Source organism: Corvus hawaiiensis, chromosome 8 (genome assembly GCF_020740725.1).
Source record: "Corvus hawaiiensis isolate bCorHaw1 chromosome 8, bCorHaw1.pri.cur, whole genome shotgun sequence".
NCBI classification, from domain to species: Eukaryota; Metazoa; Chordata; class Aves; order Passeriformes; family Corvidae; genus Corvus; species Corvus hawaiiensis.
Window position 1 is genome coordinate 26,353,343 of NC_063220.1, and position 15,040 is coordinate 26,368,382.

Here is a 15,040-nt window from a genome sequence, read left to right on the forward strand (position 1 = left end):
TGAGGTTAGAAAGCACTGCATAATTTGGAGCCAAGAAATCTAAGTATTAGTAAGCTGAGGGAGAAATCCCAATTTTTTCTGACTGTTACTAAAACCTGGCAGCGTCTAAGTTGCCAGCAGGAATGATATTATATATAACATATATATAACCACTCATGGCAGGGAAGCAGATCGCACACAGACAATTAATCCCTTCTCAACCCCGTTGCTGCTGGCCCAGACTGGTGTGCACCGCTGGTTTCTCCCTCTGGTTTCTCCCGCTGCTCGGCACAGCGGCTCTTCCAGCCGGGAACGGCTCCAGCATCGCTCCCGCAGGGCAGCGGCATCGCCTAGCCTCCCAAAGAACAACCTGCGGGAACCATCGGGGCGCAGTTTCCTGCTCCGGGAGGTGCCTGCGGTGGCCGAGGCGATGGGCGGCAGGAGCCGGGTGCGGAACCGCGGGGCTGCCGCTCCCCCTCGCGGCCGCAGCCCCGCCTGCTCCGCTCCCCTGCGGGAGCCGCTCCCCGGGGACGCCCAGCGCTCGGGCTCCGGCCGCCTCCTTCTCCGCAGTGACCAGCACGGGTGTTTTCAGCTTCTCTCCCAGCCCGCTTTTCCCCGGTCCTGCCTGATGGCAGCAGCAGGAGGCCCGGAGAAAATCAAGCCGGTGTTTTGCAGACCCGAATGCAGGAATTCGCCCTTGCGTGCTGAATAAACACTCTGAAGAGCTTAATTACCGCCCGGTCACGTTCAAGGGATGCTTCAGCCCAGATCAACTGTACCTCCCTTTCCTCCTCATCTTCCACCACTGCAGACTCGTCTGCTGAGTGTTTTGATGGCATTGATCTGTTTTGCTCACACCTGTGTTAATCTGTTCCTCCAGCACCTTAGCAGGCATACAGAAGCGATTTCAGACCATTACCATGTTGGATTGTGGAAGCATAAAAACTGCAGCGAATCCAAGAGCATTGTGAGAAGTGTGGTAGAGAAGTTTGTTGTCAAAATCTTAATCTGATAAAGGAGATGTTACTTTGTACTTTGTTTAAATATGTATTTAAATTCAAAGGGCAACTAGATATTCTTGGGAAAAACAAACCAAAAACAGTTCATAAACTAGCATATCAGAAATTCATGTTAATTTAGTAGGCATTCCTGTCTGTACTTCTGGTTCTCAAGGGGAAACTATGACATAATTTGATTGAAAGGGGGAAAAGTGACAGATACAGAACTTTTTTGTTTTATATTAAAGGCCAGGCATTAAAAGCATCCCAGGAAAGCATGGCATCCTGCAAAAGCCTATGGGAAGGCAGAGGGGGGAAAGTTACAGAAAAATATGGGCAATACCCCAAGAGAATGTATATGAAGAAATAGCAGAATATAAGGGCAAGTCAAACAAAAACACACACAAAAAAATTTAGGTGTTTTAAATTACTGTCAGCAACTGGTCTTTAGGATACTCCATATGTAGAAATTTTAAGTTTTCCATATTTATCTGACTATTTATCCAGTTTCAACATGAACCTTAGTTACTACTTGCAAAATGACTTTTCTATCAATATAATAACTTACATTTGTTTTATGGATTTAATTTTCTCCTTTTCTTTCCACAGTGACTTGAAGCTAGTGCTCTAAATATCCTTGGCTCCAAAGTACAGAGAGCTATCTTGAGATTTCTTCTGCCTATGATCATCTCTGCATACTAGTTAGAAGCACCGTAAAGACAAGTTTTATAGGAAAATCTTATATTAGATGAGGAAGAAGCCACAAAACCTCTGCCAGGCTGTGAATGTCTCCTTCTAGAGGTGATCAGGAGTTCTGATGAAGCTGATGGAGGTGATTCTAGGTGAGCAGATGAGAGATTCCTCCTGAGCCAAAACAGATCCTCTCTCACTTTCACCACTCTGGTTTTCTGTCTACAGCACATGAATGTATGCTTGAACACATATGTTGTACTGAACACAAATGAAGGGAGAAATATTTTCCATAGAATTCTGGGTAATTGTCTATAGAAGCAAGAAAATGAAGGGATTTTGGATGAATGTCGTACTGTACTACTACTCCGTTGTTTTTACCAGAATATTTTTATTCCTTGGTTGTGCTTGAAACTTTACAGAGTGTTCATGGTGAAAAATCAAGAATGATTAAGAGAACAGATCAAAGCAAGCATATTTTTTCAGGAGTGAAGTAATCCACAGTCCTTTGATAGAGTTTGTTAGTACATGTGTATGTGCAATTTTGGATGCCATGGCATTCAGATATTCTTCCCTTCAGTTTTATGAGTTTTCAGCTTATGAGTTTTTCAGTTTAACTAATGGCTTTTATTAAATACAATACACTAAGTAATAGATTACGTCTTTGTTCTCTAGATGGCTAGAATAATGCCTAAAATTTAGCAGCAGTATAATTTCCTTCCCTATCTCAAGTTCAATTCAAATTCTATTTTTGAGATATGTAACAATTTATGGTAATTGCATTATAGTAATTTAAACTGCAATTGCTTTAATCTCATGTAATCTAGATGCATCTAAGAAAGATAGTTTGAGTTACAAATTCTGGTTTTTGATATTGAAAATAATGGAAACTAAACTGTAAAAGTTTTTTTCATACTACTTTTATGGCCAGCTAATGCTGTCTGTTAGATTGGTATTATTTGAACTGTGCTTAGAATTTTATAAACTACCACTTAATTAACACAGTTATTTTTCTGAGTCCTCATAGTCATAGAAACTTGTGTTTAGGTTTTTATTTTGTCTGATAATAAAAAAAAGGGAGGGAAATATTGGGCTAAAGCCTGTATTTGTGATGAGAGACAGCTAATGTTTTCATCAACTTTATTTTCTGCTCCATAATTTCAGGTAAAAGACACATCTAGAAACTCCTGATAACCTCACAAATTTGTGGCTTTAGAAATGCTCAAGAACCAGGGAAAGTTACATGCTTTTATTGTGGAGACTACAGCTTCCTAACAGCTATCTCATTCCAAACCAAGACTGGGAGGAGAACATAGAAAACAAAGAACCAGTTAAAAACTGAACATGTTATTTTTGTGTTAAAACAAACACAGAGTATTGAAAAACGATTAAGGGAATTGCAATGAGAAGGGTGAGTATTTTAGCCTTTTTGGCTTCTGCTAACTTGCATGGTCCCCTGGTAGGACTTGACACAGAGTATGAGAAATACATGAGAGGTCTCCACAAACAGTTCAGTCTCCAGCATGTATCTCAGTATGGACACTGGCTGCCTTTTAGTGAGCATAATTATTTTTCAGCCAGAAAATTCTGCATAGCAATAGCGTCATAGCAGATCTGTTGGGTTTGGGTTTCACTGAATGAATAAAAAGAATTGTTTTCTGTAATTGGTTTCCCTATCCAGCAGGTTGGTTGGTTTGTGTCGGTTTTTAACAAACGTCATTCTGATCCATTTGTGTCTCCTTACATTCGAGCAGCTGGAGCACTGATGTAGGGATACATCAGGCACATTTTGGGTTCTCTCTGTAGCACTCATGCAGTTGTTACTGCTGGGTGGTCACTGGTCTTCCTCGGGGCATTTGGAGGCTGCAGCAGAGCTGTGAAGAGAGTCAGGACTCCAGCCAGGAGCTTTCTGCTGTGCTCAGGGAGGAGTGAGGGTGTTGGTATCCCATATTCCATTAGTATTAAGATGAAGTGAGCAGGCAGCATTGCTTTAAACACAAAATGTGCTCTCTTGCCTGCCCTGGCTGCCTTTCTGAATTCCCCCTGATGTTTGACCAAATTATTTGGATCCATTCACTCTCCTACACTGATATGTTCCCCCAAGATTTCTGCTGTTTCATGAAGCATGTAACTATGACAGTTGAACTTTAGAGCAGTATGGGAGTTTATAGAAAATGAATCAAAGGAGTATTTTTGTTTTGTGTTTAGAAAATTGTTAAAATTTTTAAAATAATACCATGAGCTTCTGGGCATAAGTCACCATTTTTTTAGTGCCTAAGAGGGAAAATAATGAATTGATTTGTATACATAAAGGAAATATTAGTGTGTTGAAGTATATCCTGCATGATGTACATAGCTAGATATATGGCCAATGAGCTACTTATTTTAGATAAGTATTGCATATATTTTATGCTAATTATTTGCACAGAGATTAATTCCATCAGAGGCTAATTAACTAATATCCTCAAATAACTTGGGCTCAGCATTCCTAATATCACTATATTTGGTTTCATGTCAAGAGATTGATTGTTATGCTTTTTTATGAAGGAAAAATACCAGAAAAACAAATCCTACATAATGTAGTCACAGATGCTGAGGTCAAACACCTGCAGTATGACAGACAAAGGAAGAGATCTGATATCTTTCTAATAAAGAGATAACTGTCTTGTTTCCTTCCAAGGTAGATCATTTATTCATGACACAAAATTTAGGGAGTCCAGTAGTGATTGTTTCTTTTCTTAGTCAGTCAACTACAAAATCAGTGGGTTTAACCATATTATTTTTTTATGCAAAATTGCAGCAGATATTGTAACAAATATTCCAGCATTGCATAGTTTTGTACCAAAGCCCAAATAATTTTGAACTGTTTTACAGATTAGTTTGTAATATGTTCTTTCTTTCACTGGAGGGGTCAGAGGGCTCAGGATGACCAAGTGTCATCTGGGGCAGCTCATTGAAAAATGAAAGAAAATGATGAGATTTTAACTTAATAGTCTCAAATAATTGTGGTGTCCACCACAATAAGGCAGTTCCTGCCTTCTGATTCTATTGAGAAGAAGAACTGTACTTGAGAAGGTTTGTAATACCTCAAGGCTCCCCTGCTGAGGATGACCCCAGCTGATGCATAGCATGCAGTTTTAGGAGAGAGCTGACTGCGAAACGTTCGAGTAGCCTTGTACAGACAGCTGCCACAGTAGGCTTTGCCTGTGCAAAGGGACAAAAGAATAAAGGTTCCTTCATTCATATGCCTTGTAATCTTGGTGTATAAATATAGCTGTAGCATATGTGTGTCTTTTCATTATCACCACTCACTTATGCCATTGCTACCTATTATGTGGTGAGGTTTTTATCCTCTATAAGCCTTCTATTCTCTCTGTGACTTTGCAAATGTACTTCACAATGCTTTGAAGATTAATCCTATAATTAAAGGACATCGTTAAATAATGAAATTCTGGCTTGCTTATACATGTACGATCTTCAACCATTAAATTGCATCTAAAATCATATTTGAATTAAAGAGACAAAGTGCCAGCAAGTATTTTCAAAAGAAGGATTTACAGCTGCTGATTCAGGTAAACATGAATGTCGTATATTATGCTTTGTCTGGAATACACTTCATTTAAGGCGTAATGTTTAATTCATCTCTACTATTTTTGTATGGCAATAGAAACACCTCTCCTCATTATTAAACAGAAAAGGCTTCATTTTCCCAGTACATCAGGGTAAGAAACCACCATTGATTGAAGAGGCAGTGATATGTGCTGAATCAAAATCTAAATATCCTACAGCACAAATTACTCCAATCCCTATTTGATGCATTGTCTATAGACAAGCCAGTCATAAGATCATTCAGGTCCTGTTTCTTCAGTTCCCAATTTGCTCTGATACCTGCCTTTATTTGAGGAAGCTGTCCCACATCTCCTGCCATAACAAAGTCATCCTGCTGGCTGAGCAATAATAGACTAAACAATCCAGCCTGCTGCCAGAATTCAGCAAGGCACAGATGGAAGTTACAGTCATCAGATGTTTGAGCAGCAGAATACCCTGCTTGTCCTCATTTGTATTGAAGTGTTTCACCTGGGGGATTACTTTATCCACTTGATCTTTCAGTTTTGGCTTGAAATGGAACCCTGGTGATGACTTTTTATAGTTAATGGTCCATCTAGGTTTGCTAGGACTTTCCTTAATTTGCAGCCATGGGAAAAAGAAATGATGTGTTAAGCTCAAAATATTAATTCTGTCCCTTTTTTTTTTTAAGATAAAAGGATTCATCTGATAGAGTTCTATAGGAGTACTGAGTGAAATAGTGTCTATCTTGTGAGTAAAACCCTGAGGGTAGAATGGACTGAATCACAACAAATGTTTCACTGACTACCAAAATACCTGCAGGAAGCATGACCTTGTTGAGTAACTGAGCAGTACATGTAATTTTGATTAAAGTCAGCAATATCACATGCATTACTTAGAAATGGTTGAAAAAAGTACTGTAATGTACCAACTCTGCACAAGTTGTATAGGGTAAGGAGGAATTTTGGGCAAACGCAGGGGAGGGAAAAGAAACAGTGGAAAGAGTTTGACGGAAAGGGTTCTACTGACTCTGAGGCCTTGATTGGAGAGGAGGGGATCAAGAGAGAGTTTATAAGCTGTGGCAGGTAAAGCTAGTCAATGACCCAAGGAATATGGGCCCTGCCCAAAAGGTCTTGGCCTCCATACAGCTCAGAGAACCAACATTGCTGAGCTATTTCAGTCATATAAACTGTCCTGCACAGATCTCTCTCTCTTTCTTTCTCATTCTCTGCCTGGAAGAAGAAGCACTATTTTAGTTGCCCTATGTGATCTTTTGCTTTTGTCAATCGCTGCTGTAAGGTAGAATAAAGAATTGAGAAGCAGTGTCCTTTCTATGGAACAGAAAGCAACAATCCTGTAATCTCCATTTGATATCTGTTGGTAACTGGAAATAGAAATTGGGTGGTCTTTCTCTTCGAGTTTAGGGAAAGGTGCTGGACTGCCAAGATTTACTCTTGGTACTAGAGTTTGTTCTCCTGGGTTTCTTCTGAAAAATTCCTGTTACTGTAAACTCAGCTTTCCCACTTCCTAATTACTACACTTAGTAAGGTCAGGTTGTAGCCTGGTTTGTTACATGGAAAGCTATATATTTAAGATTTCTTGAAGGCTGTCAGAGGCTGAGAAGTATAGAAACAGTTCCAGTGGAAAACATTTGACAAGAACAGTGTTAAAGTCTGTTCTTAAGGGTCAGCCGTTGTGATAACCTAGGGTAATGAGATTTTGTCAAAGCATAAGCCTTCTAGCAACTTACTTATTGTCTACATGCATTTATGTGTATTAATATACATGCATATATATCCATAATTTTTCTTTTTTTAATCTTTGTGCATCTTTAGAACAGGGTGTGAAAGGAAGGAGGGGGGACAGGCAGGGGATCGCCCTATTCAATCCCAGTGTAGTCCATGTTTTATTCAGAAAGGGTATTAACAAAAGAACTAATTTAAATGAGAGTAGCAAACCCACACCAATTGAAGTACATTGTACTGAGGACAATTTTTAGGAGAATCTGTGACCTTTGTAAATAATTGTTCTTCATTGCTGAAAAGCCAGATGACATACAGAACAACCTGCCGCACATGAAGCAGCAATCAATGCAGGGTGCTTTTTCCTTCTTTCCTGTGTCAACACTAAACTTTCCATTATTTTTGGTCTCTTTTGTGGTCATAACTTCAAGTATAGCAGGTACCATTCCTGCCTACTGTAACCTGGCACAGCTAAGACACCGAAGCTCCTGTTAATTCACCCATAGAGTACATGTACACATGCCTGTGTATCAATGAAGAGCCTGATTCTAAGGCAAGGGGTTATTTTGAGGATCTTTCAATACAAAATTTGAAAATTACTTGTCTTTTATCTCTCAATTAAGTTTTTTAAAGATGAAGCAGTACATAACTTGCCCAAGTCTTGTTTCTTAAAACATTTGCATTTTAGATATGAACCATGGAGCTCTTTTTATGCAGCCATTGCAGTATGTGCTCATACCTTGTTTTGAACACTAGCACTGGTTTTTAATTCTTCTCCTTTCCCATATTTGTGCTATTAAAACAGAAAACTTGAGGAATAAATGACTGTTAGAGCTGGTACAAAATTATTTATGGGATAAGTATGCATTTGTGACTGCCAAGCATAAATATTGCAGAAATCTTGGTTTTAAAGCATGTGCATGAGGCTACAAACACAGCAATTCATTTTCTTAAAAATAACTGCCTACCTAAAGATTGTGGTTGTACAAATAGCTCTGTACCATGGAAATGACAGGATAGGAGTAGGATCTTCCAGTGTTTAAAATGTGCCCTACAAATTATAAATTATTTAGGGGGCAAATTCAACAAAGTGGCTCTTTGTACAGACATGAAACAACAAAGTTCAAATCTGAGGAAGTGTTCAAACATTTAGAATTTAACAGGACCTGTCTGAAAGACCAAAGGAATAAAAGCTGTATGAGTGCTGGAAATTCTGTTTGTATGTATGCAAGTAATTCCTGGTGTAGATGTTCAGCTTCCCCTTAGGCGTTTTGAAACATGTATGTGCCTTATGTTGCATCAGGACACCCTGGTTGCAAGCAGCAGCTGAATGATACTGCTGCCACCAGTTTCACATCCTCTTGTCCTCATGCAGTCCCTAAAGGATAACTGCCAGCCCTAATCCTGCTCAGACTTTCAGCCAGCCCAGTGTTTGTGTATTAATGAAGACGTGGGATGGGTCGCTTTAAAGGAGAAATGATATATTTGAATATGCAATTATTTATTTTATATTTATTCATGGCTCTAACTTCTTAAGTTGATCCCAAGGATTGCTATTTAAATTATGTAGTGCTATAAACCTGTTTAAATATTTTGCTCAAGAATACATAAATAGTAAAATACATCGCTGGCATATTCTGATTTCATCATCATAAACACTCTTCTTGGTGTCAGGAAATTATTAGTAGATTTTTATTTGAGAACTGTTTCTGGCTAATGTAAAGCTGGCTGCCTGAGTTTTAATGTCTTGTAACCTGCTAAAAAACTCAAGTAAGCACTAGACTTCAACCATGTCATCATGGTGGTGTTGTAGCTGCTTAGAGGCCAAAGTACGTTTCTTTAAACTAGAGTCTCCTCAGTGTTTCTTTAATGTCAGTGACTTCACACATGGCATAACACAGGTCATAAATCTAGAGCCACTTTTATTAGATTGTTAGCCTACTCTTGCAAGGTCTTTGAACAGGTTAAAGCAGAACTAGAAACTCTCCAGGTTTCCCTGAAAATACTATCTCTGATGAGAAGATGATTTTAAACCTAAATCAGATATGAGAGTAATATAAGGAAAAAATAGGAGGTTAAGATCTAATCTACACCTAGTTCTAACAAACGTGTTAAAAATAAATTCAGGCTTGTCATTTCTGTCAGATTTTAGAAGGTAGAAACTATTGTGTTTAGAATCTCTGTAACCAGATATATGAAGGCAACCTGTAAAGCACGATCTCCCCTGAGGCCACAGGAATGACTTGGGGTCAATATTCTATTCTGATAAACATGTAGGAGAAGACCTGATTTTTAGGTGCCTGAGTAGTTCTGGCTTCATATACTGCCAAGATTTTTATTCCTTTTAAAATGGGTTAAGAAAAATCAGCTTCTCTGTCATTTTTCAAAACCTTTATGTTAGGCCTCATAGTTACTGAAACTGAGTTAGTAACTTGGCACACCCTGCTTTTATTAATCAGGGCTCAAGGACTAAATCATTGCAATTTAGACATATGTGGAAATAGTCAGAAGACACACCTGAAATCCTCTAATGAGTAGTTGTCGTAGACAGCCTTATAAAGCCCTAATGATATTTTGATTATTCAGCTCTGATGTTTCTGAGTACTGGGCTATCAATTAGTGAAATCATAAAACCTGATATTTTGATCAGGGAAAAATCGTGTATGAAACTGAAAAGAAGCATCATCAGTTCCTTCACTACTCTGCTGTAGGTAGTGATATCTCTGTTGAATGTCTTCCACAGAAGCCCATAATTAAATATTTGCTTTATACAAAGATGATAAAATGACAATGGGGAGTGGGTAAAAAATGCTGGGAATTCCAGAAGGGATCTGAAGACCATGAACTTGAGGAGAATATATTGCAGAAGAAAAATCTTTTCTGTTTGCATTTCAGATTTTGTATTTAGTGCTAAGTACAGCATCACTCAAATTGACTCTGACAGAGGTATGAGCCAGAGTTCCTCCATTCCATAGAAATATTTTCCTTGCTTTCATTATACTTTTGATCCCCCCCAAATGTAGAATGTCTGTGGGCAGAACTTTCAGAAGCGTTGTTGCTGGTATTATCTAATACTCTGGAAGCCTGATTATGACATACATTTAGTCTCTGTTACACCATGAATTAGGCATATCAGTTAATTAGTTATCAGCTGCTGTTTTTTCTTTGGACAATGTGTTTATTTACCATGAAAAAAAAATTAGATTATTTGTTTAGAATAATTAGTTAAATGTACCTAGAATAAAGTGGCATGTGGGAGGAATTTGAGATCATTCTACTAACTGCTTAGTGGCTAATGGGAGGTTGAACTCCAAAATTATTTCTGCTTGAAACTTCTGCAAAGCAACAAAAATCATGGAGTAAATAACTGACTGCACTCTCTGCCTCTGATTTTCGTTTTGTCTTTTTTCAATGGAGCTGCATTCAAAAAAGGTTTGGTTTTTCTTAAATTCAGAATCTGTATTTATATAGATAAAATTCTGATGACGTATCTAGTGTAATAATGTTAAATTTGACGTAATAGGTGGCACCCATTAAGTGTGTCTGAAGTAACCCATATTTCTGGTCTCCTGATTTACAGAGGATATGTTAATGTTCACCATCTTATTATTGAGAGTTTAAAATTCTTTTCTTGACATACATTGGAGTCATTCACACAAAACAGCTTACCTGTGCATGTCTACCTCTTTTCACAGTCAGGAAAATGGATTTGTATTTGAGAGATCCAGTCTGTATGGGTTTTGGCTGCTAATTATAAAATCAGAAGCTTTGAAATTGGATTTTAGTGCAGTTCTGTTTGAACAAACTTGCTGAATCCAGAGCAACTGTGAGCTCAGATGCAACTGGGCATTACCTATAGCTAACAAGTAAAACAGCAAAAAGGACTATCGAGACAGGATTATAAGGGCTGAATTTTGCTTTCACTGGAGCTTTAATGGCTTAGCAGAAACACCCCCAAAATTATCAGTTAAAGCCCTCATCAGAAGCTCATCACTCAATGAATAAAGGCTTCCAAGCATGTTGGACATCTGCCCCATCTCTGAAGTTCTCCTATTTTCAGGGGACTTCACAGACCCTTAGCTCTGAGCAAGGGGAAAAGCACCTGGGAGTACTTTCAGGCTAAGGCTCTCAGTGTCACGTGATGGAGCCTTAGTTTACCACTGTGGGTTCCTGCATTTTAGTCAATTTTTACAATTAAAGTTTGTTTTAATGGCATCTTTCTTAAGGGGTTTATTTAAGAGCTGCCCAGGAGCATTCATTTTATGTATTAAAAAGCAGGCATTCAAAATAAGAAGTGATGATCAACCCCCTTTGATTTAATATAGTTACCTTATGGAGCATGAGCAGCTAAAGAGAGCCATCAGCTCTTACAGTAATTAGGTCATTAACCCCGTGCAGGCCAGACTGAGCAGTGCTGCTGCACCCAGTGCTGAGCACTTCAGTCCCAGGAACAAGTGACAGCCCCAGCACTGCAAACACATACCAGGCTGTGTCCCTGCTCAGAATGCAGAGCCAGGCTAAGACAGCAGAAAAACAAAGGAAATAGGCGTCAAAATGGACACAGGTACAATAAAGAGGCTTTCCTACAATTTGTCTCACTGGCAGCTGCATTCAACTATTCTTCATGGAAATTATGTTTAGTACAGTCCTCACCCTTCCAAACATGCATAGAAGGTTTGTGAGCACAGCCAATCTGAAGGTTTATAAAATCTTCTGATTTCATCCGATTCTGTGGTAAAAGACTAGATGAACATGAAGTCAGCATGTAAAATGAGAATGGAATATTCCACAGGTAATTATTATTCTCTGGTTCTTTCAGTTCTAGGTTACCATGTTTAAGCATGCTCTGGTCCGGTAGAGAATTAAATCTGTTGCTAGTGTTGTTGTTTCAGAAAGTTTTTCATGAGTCCTTCATACCTTTTTCTAAGGAAAACATGGTGCTGTCTGATATATACCCCAGTTCAATATTTTACACTGAAGTGGGAAGTGTCTATAAGCATGTAAATTCTTTTTTTTTCCTAAAATATAAGCCAGAAGGAAGTGAAAGGCATGAAAGGCCAAAATAAGGGAAATTCTATAGACTTAAGAACGGTTTTCAGTATAAATTGTAATTAACAATGAGGAGTTCATTGGCTATCTGGGCATGCTCAGCCAACACCCTTACCAAGCATGCTCAATATGACCTGCAGTTAAAGGATTTCTGCTCATGATTAAGGCAATTAAAAATGCTTGTGTCAAAACTAAAAGAAGCTAATCAGTCAATCTAAATCTTTCTGGGCCCATAAATAACATTATTCTGACTCCTGTTAAATTCTGCAGAAATCTGATATTTCTAGAGGGCTAGAAGAAAGAAATTTAACTTCAGAGAAGATCTGAAAATTTCCCACTACCAAGTTGAGCAAAAAGTAGAACTCTAATGCAAATGTATGTGTCATAAGAGATTGAGTACTCGTGAAATGAAGCTGCTTGTAAGAAAGTACTATTAAGGCATTAAACCAGTGGAAAAAAGTGTAGAAGAGAGGGTTACTAAGGGTTGTGAAAAGTCACATAATCCATCTCTCTGCCTGAAGAAAGGCTAGAAGAATAGTGCCTTTAAAGCAAACCTTGAGGCACTGTGCTTTACAGCTCCACTGAAGCTAGTTAGGCAGAAAAATTTAAACCCTTCTGATTCAAGCAAGCAAGACTTGCCACCCCTTCCTCAGCTTTTTGACATGGATGGGGGCACATCTGTTCCTCCATGCTGGCAGGCAGCTGAAGAGGGCCAGGGAAAGATGAGGGAGACACAATATCTGGTCACAGACAAGTAGCCTCGTGCATCACCACTGTAGCTTCAGTGGGAGAAGAGGAGGCAAATTTGCCCTTCTACCTCGCAAATCAGTCACTGCATTAGCCCCTTATAAAAGTCTTTCATAATTATATATCCTACCTCTGTTTATCTATGGCTTTGCATTAGTACTTGTGGTTTCCTTGTAAGCCTGGGGAGGATGGAAAAAATGCCTCTCAAATATGCCATATTTGCACCCAGTTCTTAATACTCTCAAGAGAGGTATTTGAATAATACGTTTTTTTGTCTTTCTTTCCCTATTTTCCTCTTTAGAAAAGTCACTGCCAAAAATATCTAATGCCATGGTATGAAAAGAAAAGGGAAAAGGTGCAAATGTTTGCACTTTGCAGAATTCCTGAGAACAGCAGAGATGGTAAGGAGGATAAAAAAGGCAGACCAAGATGAAATGGCAGCTATTTTCCAGTCAGAGGAGCCTCCAAGCTTAGCTAGTAATAGAGACTAAAGTCAAGACAGGCTTCTAATAAGGCTGGTATTAACTCACCATAATTATACCTTACAGAAATGCTACTTCATCATGCTGGCACAGCTATAAATAGAATATCATCACGTCACATTTTCCAATATACTCAATGGATTCTGAAATAAGGTAGTAAAATCTGTGATTCCAAACAATGACAGATAGCAGCTGCTATTTGCCACAGAAACCCCTCTTAATAAATGCAGTATTAGGGGTTGATTTTATTTCAGAAGAGAGACTTAATTTTCTTCTGAAATGATAATTTATATATTTCCAGCATACGTAGGTCAGTGCAGTTGTTTGGTGCATGTGGAAAATTGACTTCTGTGTACATTATCCTGTGATGAAAGAAGAAATTGACTTCATAGCACTGAAGTCTTTTTACTATTTTACCTCCTTCCATCAGGCAACTTTCCAAAATCTGCCTGGGCAAACTGCACAGAAAGCAATGCCTCGTTTGTGCTTAAATAATTTTACTGAGGCCAAAAGAAAGGCTTAAAGGGCCACTCAGCAATCATAGGAATTTATTCAAGCAGGATCTAAATGCAAATGTCTGAACTTCTTGAATATATTCAGTTCTGGAACTCCAGTTAAGATCCATAAGTATCAAATATTATACTTTGCATTTGTAGTAAAAGACCAGGGTTTCCTTTTACTAGTTACAATCTGTGTCTAGGGGTTTTAAGAGGAAGCTGCAAATGTTTGCAAAGTTTTCAGACTAATTATTTGCTTCATTTGCACTGTTTCTCTTCAGCTTCTCTGATTCAACGCATTGGGTCATGAAGTGTTGAGGTTCTTCTTAGAAAACATGGACTGTGTGGAGCAAAAATGACAGCAGTCAAAAGCATTAGAAGAGCTGGGTGGCAGGGTTCAACCTTTTCTTAAAGAAAGCAAAAGGCCCATAAAAAGAGTAGACAGACAAGGTAAATTAAACAAATATGTTATACAAGCAGGGAAGAAAGGCCCACTTTTTCTTTCCAGATTGAGATAAGGTCCTTGTTTAGACAGGAGGAACTGGTGTAGCATAGGTAGAGCAGCTTCTGTTAGATGCTTCCCTCATGCAGTTACCTTTTGAAAGCTGAATCAGATTGACCTTGGGTTTGCAGGTGATTTGGACAGTTTTTATTTTGCCCTTAGCTGAGGGATACAGCCAAGTTGTTGCATGCCTGGTGGTGACTGCTGATGGCATAAACAACAAAAAATTAATGTGTACAAGAAATGCAATATTTCTCCAAGAACAAAATAACATTTCCCAGAGTTACTGCACTTTTCTCAGAGATCTGACAGAAGTAATTCTTCAGGGTCTTAGTACCACCAGTGCTGAGGCAAAGGCCATCTCTTGGGGTATCTGGTTCTAGGACCCATTTGATCCTGAACCCCCTAGATCTTTCAGAGAGCTACAGAGCTGGAAACCCATTTATAAACTCTTCATTTGGAATAGCAGTACTCAGCTGCACTGATATCAAAGTAAATTGGCAAATTAGCCATGCGTTTGTATGCCGTGTTCTCACACATGGGTCACTTAGGGAAATAAGGTGGCCTTGCTCAGCAGGCTCCCAGAAGGTGCCACTCTGCTCTGCTGCGCTGAAAGTAATTTAAATGTATTGTGATTCTGGGTCCTCCTCATTCCCCTGTTCCCAAAAGGCAGGAGTGCTAGTGGAAAATTATTAAAACCTGATATGTTTGAAGGTGACTTGAGATATCAAAAGCACTTTGTTGCCAAGCTGCTGGGCTGCTTGCTTCTCCAAGGAAGACAGCAGAG

General features: G+C 38.9%; 1 protein-coding gene across 1 annotated transcript in view; it reads left to right on the forward strand.

The window, feature by feature from the left end:
• The first annotated feature begins 531 nt into the window (after positions 1 to 531).
• Positions 532 to 15,040, forward strand: part of LOC125329424 (mannose-binding protein-like) — a 31,303-nt gene continuing 16,794 nt past the window's right edge. The window contains exons 1-2 of the mRNA XM_048311370.1: positions 532 to 1,819; positions 2,832 to 3,078. The gene's annotated coding sequence lies outside the window, so the exon portion shown is untranslated. The remainder of the gene's footprint in view (positions 1,820 to 2,831; positions 3,079 to 15,040) is intronic.